Here is an 8720-nt window from a genome sequence, read left to right as displayed (position 1 = left end):
GGGCAAAAGACAGTTCAAGGTAAAAACCGCTATATAAACCTAGGGATTGACCTTTGCTTGACCTAAATGAGTCCAAATATACAAAAACCATATAGCACGGATCAATGGACCAAGGACAAAAGGACAAGCCGTGTGTCAAGTTTCATCACCTTTTGACACAAGGATACATGGATCCCGATCCATGTCCCCCTATCACAGACTCATACCAAACTTGTACCATAGGTAGAGCACATCACAGGGAGTCTAGTGTTCTTTACAAAATTGAATTTGGATATCAAAAACCAAACTAAAAGTCCAGAACTGTCAAGCATACTGACAAAGTGCTAGAATTGCCCTAACTTTCAATGCAGAGGTTCATTTTCAAAAATATTTGATACCATAACATCTACGTTTCATACTAATTCTGATGGTACCAAGAAAAATCAACCTCCAAACATGAATCGCAATCACTATGGGGTCATGGATCGCGACCCATGACCCCATAGTGACAACTTGACTTAAATTTTTCCTGATCAATAGTGCATACACAAAGAAACGTATCCCCAAGTCCATTTTTGAAAAAAAAAACAGCAAATTTGGATCAAAAGGGAGCAAAATAGGTGATAGACAAAAACCGTACTGCAGACCTAGTGTTGAACATTTGACTTATCAAAACAAGTCCAAATTCAAAAAGATTCGAGATTTAGCTTGTGGACATAGAGTGCAACAAGCTACCAAGAGATCAAGTCCAAATGTAATTGAACATGGATTGCAATCCATGTCCTCCAACCTCAGAATTTGATGAAAATTGGTACAGAGTTTTCATATGGGCTTGTCTACATACTGTCAAAATTTGGGCTGAAAATTTGACAAGGGGTCATGGATCACGATCCATGTACCTCAGCATAGGGGGGGTGTCTGAGTTGATGATCTTGTAGACATACTTGAAGACATCCCAAATCTCAAGTTTGAGCTAAAAATAGCTTCTAGAGACCAAGATACAAGCCAAAGTTCCTGTGACCTGGTCCCAAAACTGTTTTGAGTGATGTTTCAAGTGTAGTTTACTAAAATTGCTCTAGCTTTTGATAGATAAATCTAAATTGAGTTAGGTAAAGCCAGGTTTCCTAATTCTAAACTTTTAGGGTACCCAAACCTAGTTTTCAAAGACCAAAAAGTCACAAATTCTTGACTTTTAAAGAGACTTAATCAGGGGCAAAAAAGATAAGTTGCACTAAGCCAAAGTGGGCTTGTCAAGGACTATCCTGAGTTTTGAGTGAGCTTTAACCATGAAAAATTATCCACCACTTGAGATTTCCACTCCACTCAAAGACACGAAAAATGTAAGAAACACTGCAACACCTTTGAGAGTGGGAATCAGGGATTTCATTGACGTAATCACGATCGTGTGATTACGTTAATAACTCTAGTATTTACATAAGAAAATCACGTGATCACATTAATTGTTAACGTGATCTTGATGGCGACTTTCAGAAACCAATAGAGCCGGTAAGCCCGCTAAGCTTTTTCATTTTCTCGACGGGTCCCTCCGGGCTAGAGGGTTTTCCCAGCGGGCCCGCCGGGAAAATGGAAAGAGCCCAGCGGGTTCGACTGTATATAGTAAACCTCTTCTTACTTTGTCATTTTAACTAGGCAAATCCATGGGGAGTGTATCCGAGCGCCGAGTATAGTCATCTCCTTGTGAATTGACCTAAGGTTACAGAGTCACAGGTCCTATTTTTTGGGCCGAACGTGATTCTTAATTCGATAATCACTTCTAAAAATATTTAAACCCTTCACCAAACATAAAGGTACGAAACCAAAACAATTGAGAATTTGGAGAGGCATGCTCATTGTGACGAAGCCATTGGTCCATAAAAGGGTTGTAGTTGGTTTTAGAAGATGAACATATTTAAATACCGAGTTGGTAGTCAAGGGTCGGATGCCTTGTACTAGTGTATTGGGTATATAAAGATCCTTGAAGTCTTGCATTTTTCACCATCATAGATTTGAATTGATATACATTTCCAGTGACAATATGAGAGCTATAATCCTTAATTGGGTTAAATTAGCTTTTATATATTGAATTGGATGCATAAGGGGGCTACAATCTTTGATTGTGTACAAGTAGTCCTCAATTGTGTAATTGTATTGAAGATTTCATTGCCTTGTTTTATGCATTGGTTTATATAGGGAGTGAATTATGTATTATAATTAAAAGATTGTTAGTGCATGAGATTGTCAATCATCAACATTATTTCTTTCATGTGTGTTTTGCAAATAATTAGCATCAAATCAATGTAAATGTTGATGATTCTTTATAGCATGTGAAAATACTTGTGTCTTATTGTTTTCAGATCGCAGAGGATATATAACCAATCATTATATTTATAATTGCATTGACAATTTCATACTATTTTTGTATCCATAATGCCATGTAGGGAGTGCATTGCAATGTGTATGTACATGTGTATGTTCTCTCAGAACATATGTGATCGATATGTGGAATTGACTAGAATGCATTGCAAATCTCATATTGTGTAGATTTGATTGCTTTCTTTGTGATTGTTTTTCTAAAATATATTGAAAAAGTTTTTTTTTTGTAATTTTAACTGAACATCTAGTTCTTATGTTTGCAGTATTAAATTGAAAGCAATGGAGAAAAATGTCGGCACAAGTGATATGAAGAAGGCAAAGAATTAAAAGGCCCCTAGAAAACATGGGTTTGAATCTCAAATCAAAAAAATTATCTCCCAGATTCAGCCTGACAAACAGACTTAGTATTGGAGTATAACTTGGCTTCAACAAGTAGACGGTTTAGCTAGACAATTTCTTCAGAATCCTTACAAAGTTGTCATTGGTTCATAAGCTCTAAAAGACAGTCATTCAATTCTACAGATTGTAGAGTTTGTTTTTGAGGATGAAAAATACTCAAAATTGCCAGATTTAGTGAAGCAAATGATGGATGGAAGTAAAGTGATCATATTTATGGAAACAAAAAGAGGTTGTGACCAAGTTACTAGACAACTTCCAATGGATGAATTTGCAGCTTTATCTATCGATGATGATAAGAGTCAAGCTGAATGAGATTGGCTTCTTTCTGAATTTAGATCTAGCAATAGCCCTATAATGACAACAACAAATGTTGCAACTTGGGGTCTGGATGTGAAGGACATCAAGCACAAGAAAGAAAAATAACAACAAAGACCGCACCAACATTGACAATGAGGTCATGTCAGGTAGGAAATGAATTCAGAAGGGGGGAGTGTTGACCCATGGGTCAACAACATGACATAACTCAATTTCCATACCAAAGTTTTATTTTTTGATAGTTATGAAATGATGTGGATTATGGTTAAAAACATCATTTATATTGAGTAGTTATTCTAGCTGTAGAAGTCGGGGTGCAATGGCACTTCCAGATTGTAAATACAAAGCGATTTGACCCCTTGAACTCTATTTTGATTTAGCCTATGGTAGCCTTAGTATATAAGGTACTTTGGTCATTTTGTAAAGAGAACTTAATCATGATCAAAGTTTTAATCTGTCATTGACTGTGTGTGAGAGAGAAAGAGAGAGAGTGTGAGCTTCATCCTAACACTACTTCGTGCTTGCTCATCGCATTGGAGATTCAACTGCACCATCACGATTGGCTTAGAGAGAGATACAAAACAATGCCAAGAATTCCTTGCAAACCGGAGCACATGTGCTAACGCATCTATGATCTATTTGTGGTTGTAAGTGCATCAAATGATGTCCGTGCAAGTAGTCATTATAATTGTGGCGACACTAGATAGCTCCCACAAAAAAGGTAGTCATTGGTCTCTCTCTCTCTCTCTCTCTCTCTCTCTCTCTCTCTCTCTCTCTCTCTCTCTCTCTCTCTCTCTCTCTCCCCTCTCTCCTCTCGACGTACCTACAAAAGATGGTCATCTCTCTCTCTCTCTCTCTCTCTCTCTCTCTCTCTCTCTCTCTCTCTCTCTCTCTCTCTCTCTCTCTCTCTCTCTCTCTCTCTCTCTCTCCCCCGCTCTCTCTCTCTCTATATGTGTGTGTGTGTGTGTATGTGGCTCAATAAAAAACACCCAATGGGCCCGATTAGGGTCCTCTATATATTAAGCTGCAGCCTGCCGGGCTTTAGGGTTTTCCCAGCGGGCCCGTAGGGAAAATGCATAAGCTCGATGGGGACGGGAAAACACAAAAGCTCGGCGGCTTTTTGTGGGTTTCCAGGTTGCTCTAAACTGGCTTCTTTGTGATCATGTTAACTGTGATTATGTAAATATGTCAACAAGACCTTGTGATCACACAAATTTTTTGGTAATTACGTTAATATTAAATCCCTGGTGAGAATTGACGAATACCTAGAGGAGAGGCATCCTCTGATCAACAAACCGAATGTGAGATTCATCAAAACCAACAAAGCCATGCGAGTGCTTACAGATTATGCTCATGAGGGCTTATATAGATTCACAAACGGGGATCAACATATCTTCGACAAGTGTGTAGAACGCTACGCTAGAGAGATGCCAGTCCATAAGAATCTCTATCCGTTCACATATACAGATGTCCATAGATTGCAAGTTTTGATGGTAGATAAGTATGGACAAGAGTACAAACTTGTTAATCTAATTGACCTAGAGTGATATACATACAAGTCTACTTCAATCTCTACTTAATTTTTTTAAAAAAAGGTTCCATATAGAATATATCAGAGAGGATTCCACCGAGATTTTCTCCATGAAGAGACGAGAGAGCGAGAGACATCTTTTCCAGAGACCACAAACTGGTTAGATTGGTGATTGGACCACAACGATTGAGACCATATCAAGTGGCCCAATGTGTCAGACAAAGTACAATGGGTCAGTGGATCCATATGCTTATGTTTCCCTCTTTAAACAAGTTTTGAGAACTGAATAGATTGCGGATTTCCATACATAGTATGGGGGATTTGGGTTGACATTGGAGCGTTTGGTCTTGGTTGAAAAAGTAAATGAGCACTTAGACACAATTTTGAAGGCCTATGAAGCTAGGCTAAAACCCAATCAAACCTAAGAGCATAGATGGTTGACGTATCCTCATCCACCAGGGTATGAAAAAGAGAGGTTGCAAATGTGCAAGGAGCTCATCTAGGCTGCCCAAGCTCTGATGGAACCACATGTTCCAGATGCTCCAAAAATGGAGCCTGTGCTAATCTGTAAAAGAATCCAGGAAATGGAGAACCAAGGTGTTGTAAATAGAGACCAGGAAGAGTTGGAAGTTGAGGAACCTTCAGATACAAGGAAAGTAGCCAATACCACAAAAGGGGTGGAATCACAAGCTCACTAATGTCTATTTTGGAGGTAGAAGAATCGTGGCCACAATCCTTATGAGAATCGATCAAAAACCAAAAAGATGATAGTGCTACTTTACAGTCAACACCTATCCCTGAGATAAACATGGATCACAAATTTTTCCCAGGGGATATGTAATCTCTATATGGGGATGTCGGGTTTGTCGCATCTGAAGAGAGCAAACCACACTCTCTATAGACTTTTCCATCTTTCATAGGAGAACTCGATCTGAGGTTAGAGTGGTATCTTCTCAATGGAAATCCACACCAAAGGTGACGGATACCAAAATCTTACATGAAGTGATGTCATTCCCTATACGATGCACTATTACTCTTGCAGAGTTGCTAAAAATTAGACCGCATATATAGAGCCAAATGAGAAAAAACCTAGAAAATATGGGATTGAAATCCCTTCACACGACAAACTCGCAGATGAAAAAATGGATGAAAATTTGCCCAAGAAACCACAGACAAGTGAATAAGGTGGGTGACTATTGCGAAGGAGAAGAAGGAAACACGACCTTACCTGTGGAGTACAAAGGAGTAAAGACGATTGCAATATTAGATAGTGAGGTAAATATTGCCATTGCAACCAAGGGGATGTGGAAAAAATGGGGAAAGCCTGCTCTTAGGAAAACTCAAATGAAATAGCAATTAGTGGATGGATACATGGAGAGATTGATAGGAATGTTAGAACAAAGCATTGTATTCTCGTGTGGCATTGCGTATGAGCACACATTTTCCATAATGAATTTTGACAAGAGTAGCAACTTTAATATCATATTGAGCAGACCATTCATGGGTCAGCTCAAAATGATACAAGACTGGGGCTATGACTATATCTACTTGAGACACAAAGAGGTCACAACAAAAATCAATGTCAAAAATTATAGTTATAGAGATGTAGAGTGAACCCCGGGGGAAAAAGTAAACTCCACCACTAAACAGAAAAAGGAGGTACCTGCTTCGTTGCAAAGCAAAGTGCACATTTGGATGTGCAGAGCATTTGAATGCAGAAGTCTTAGAAAGGAAGATTTCATCCTAGAGCGTTCAGTAGAAGATGAAGCTTACATTAAGGAGCCATTCCCATATGAGTTATTTGAACCCTTTGGATGGGATCAAATACTGGCAACTCTTGATGTCTGTGTTGTAAATGAGGTGACCAACACCAAATTTTGTGACAAAGATGGCTATGATATAAGACCCTTTCTAATGGTTTTGACGGTCCAAGGAACTAAAAACCTCTCTGAAGCTAATGAATACCATGATTCAAGGAGTAACAATTTAGGGAAAGATGCTAAAGACAAACTTTCGAGTAGCTATGATATAACTCCCTTATTTACGATAAAGATGTTGAAGAAAGCTAATGAGATTTTTGAGTATAAAAGAATAAAAGTTGAGACAGATAGCTACACAATGGAAAATAGTGCCAAAGTGTAAACGAAGGAAGAAGAGCAACCACGAGAATATGTCATCATTTACATGCCTGAAGAATCGACAAAAGCTATTTCAAAGAAGCCGACTCTAAAAAAAGCACAAATGAAAGAAGATGAAGGAAAAAAGTTTCCAAGTTTGGCATCAAATGTTTAACAAACTCAATATCAAGAGAAGGACAAGGATACAATAAAAGATCGAGTGTCTCCACCCAACAGTGATCAAATTCATCACATGCGGAGAAACAAGACTTAAAATCACATGGTCAGCTATGATAGATCCAAAAGCGACACAAAATCTAATGACTATGGAACGTGGATAATGATGGGAAAGCCATCAATCACCGAGCTAAAAGAAACAGTGTACACAAGTTCTAAAACGGCAATTTCTAGCTTTGAAGTGGCAGAAGCCGTACTCAAGTTGAGTACTAGAGAGTACAAGGATACTTTCCACATAATTGACTCCCATCATATCAAGGAGAGTTAGTCTTGACAGAAAGCTAGAGGAACATCTTCTTTGGACAACAACCAAAAGGCTCGACAATGACAACAGGGCAATAGTAAGAGTCCATGAATCTTCTCAAGTCTATGCAAAAAAGAGCAACCAAGCATCACCGGAAAAGGTAAAGCTAAAGTAAATACTGAAGAAAATTGACCTTGTAAGACTACTTTTACCTTCAATGAGCCTCCATCAAACTTCCCATGCAGCCTCTACCTCAAGAGCCACACCATCGACAATGCAATGGAGACCAATGCAAAAAGTTTATCAACCAAAGTTTCCATCACAAAAAAGAATCCAGAAGAAGGAAAAAAGAATCAATCAAGTGTTAGTATCCAAAGAGTACATCCAAGTCAAAGACCTAGTTTGGATACATGAAGCACAAGTTCATCCTCAACAACAAAAGGTAATAGGGTGGGATGCATCAAATGATTCAATCACTACAAAGGGCTACTTTCAAGGAAACATTAATGTTTGGGCCAAAAAAGCCTAAAGTAACAGCCTGGATCTACTCACCTCAAGAAAGAATCTCTACAAAGAGCAAGCAGAGCTATCAACAAAAGAAAAACAACTCAAGCAAGAGAAAGAACAATAGAAAAAGACAAACAAAAGGACCTTCAAAGCAACAAGGAATGCATCAAGTATGGGTGCCAAAGTCACAGATCTCAGCCAAGCTACCCAACAAACACAGATGAAGTAGCAGATGATTCCAATCAAGATACTCGAAGCACAAGGATTTTATGAAGGTAACACTCAAATATGATTACCAAAAGTTGTAGCTCAACGTGGAACAACAAAGATCAGTCAGGGAACAAAGTGCTCCACCCAAAAGCAAGTGAGGATAACCAAGAGCCAATAGAAGCCAATCACAATTGAGGGTGATGCAACCTCTAGATAGATACCTTGTTTTCAACTAAAAAAGCAAAGCTTCTACAATGGAAACAATCAGATATAGATTTCGAAGCCTAGTATCCATCAAGCTAAAGCAGAAGAGAAAATGCCAAAGATGTTTACACACGAACTAAAGACAAGGTGGGTTCCAAATCTCTTGCAGAAACTCAATCACAAAGAACCCACACACATCAATAACTGCTTCTCATGGGAGATAAATCAAAAGCTCCAACAATCACTACAACAACCGAAGAACTTGTTTCTTAAAGCAGTGACAACATACGACAAGCAAGTCAAGAGGATCCAAAGTATGCCAACCTACTGGACAAAATGGTGGCAACCATAAACCAACACAAAATGAAAGAGGCCAAATTTCTAGGAACTTATGGAATTGGGTTTTTGGCCTCGAACAGGTAAGTCCAAGTTTCCATTCAATATACATGGCATAATAGTCAAAGTCGGGCAGCTAAGCCGCTAAATGAGCGAGGCATTAGTCCCAAATCTTCATGTCATATTCTCTATGGTCTAAGTATCTTAGCTATTCAAGGTACTGCTCAAGCTGGAAGATTTGAGCAAAATTACGTTATGTCGCTCATGC

This window comes from Adiantum capillus-veneris, chromosome 21 (assembly GCF_014529385.1).
Source record: "Adiantum capillus-veneris isolate H3 chromosome 21, ASM1452938v2, whole genome shotgun sequence".
NCBI classification, from domain to species: Eukaryota; Viridiplantae; Streptophyta; class Polypodiopsida; order Polypodiales; family Pteridaceae; genus Adiantum; species Adiantum capillus-veneris.
This window is presented reverse-complemented; position numbering follows the sequence as displayed.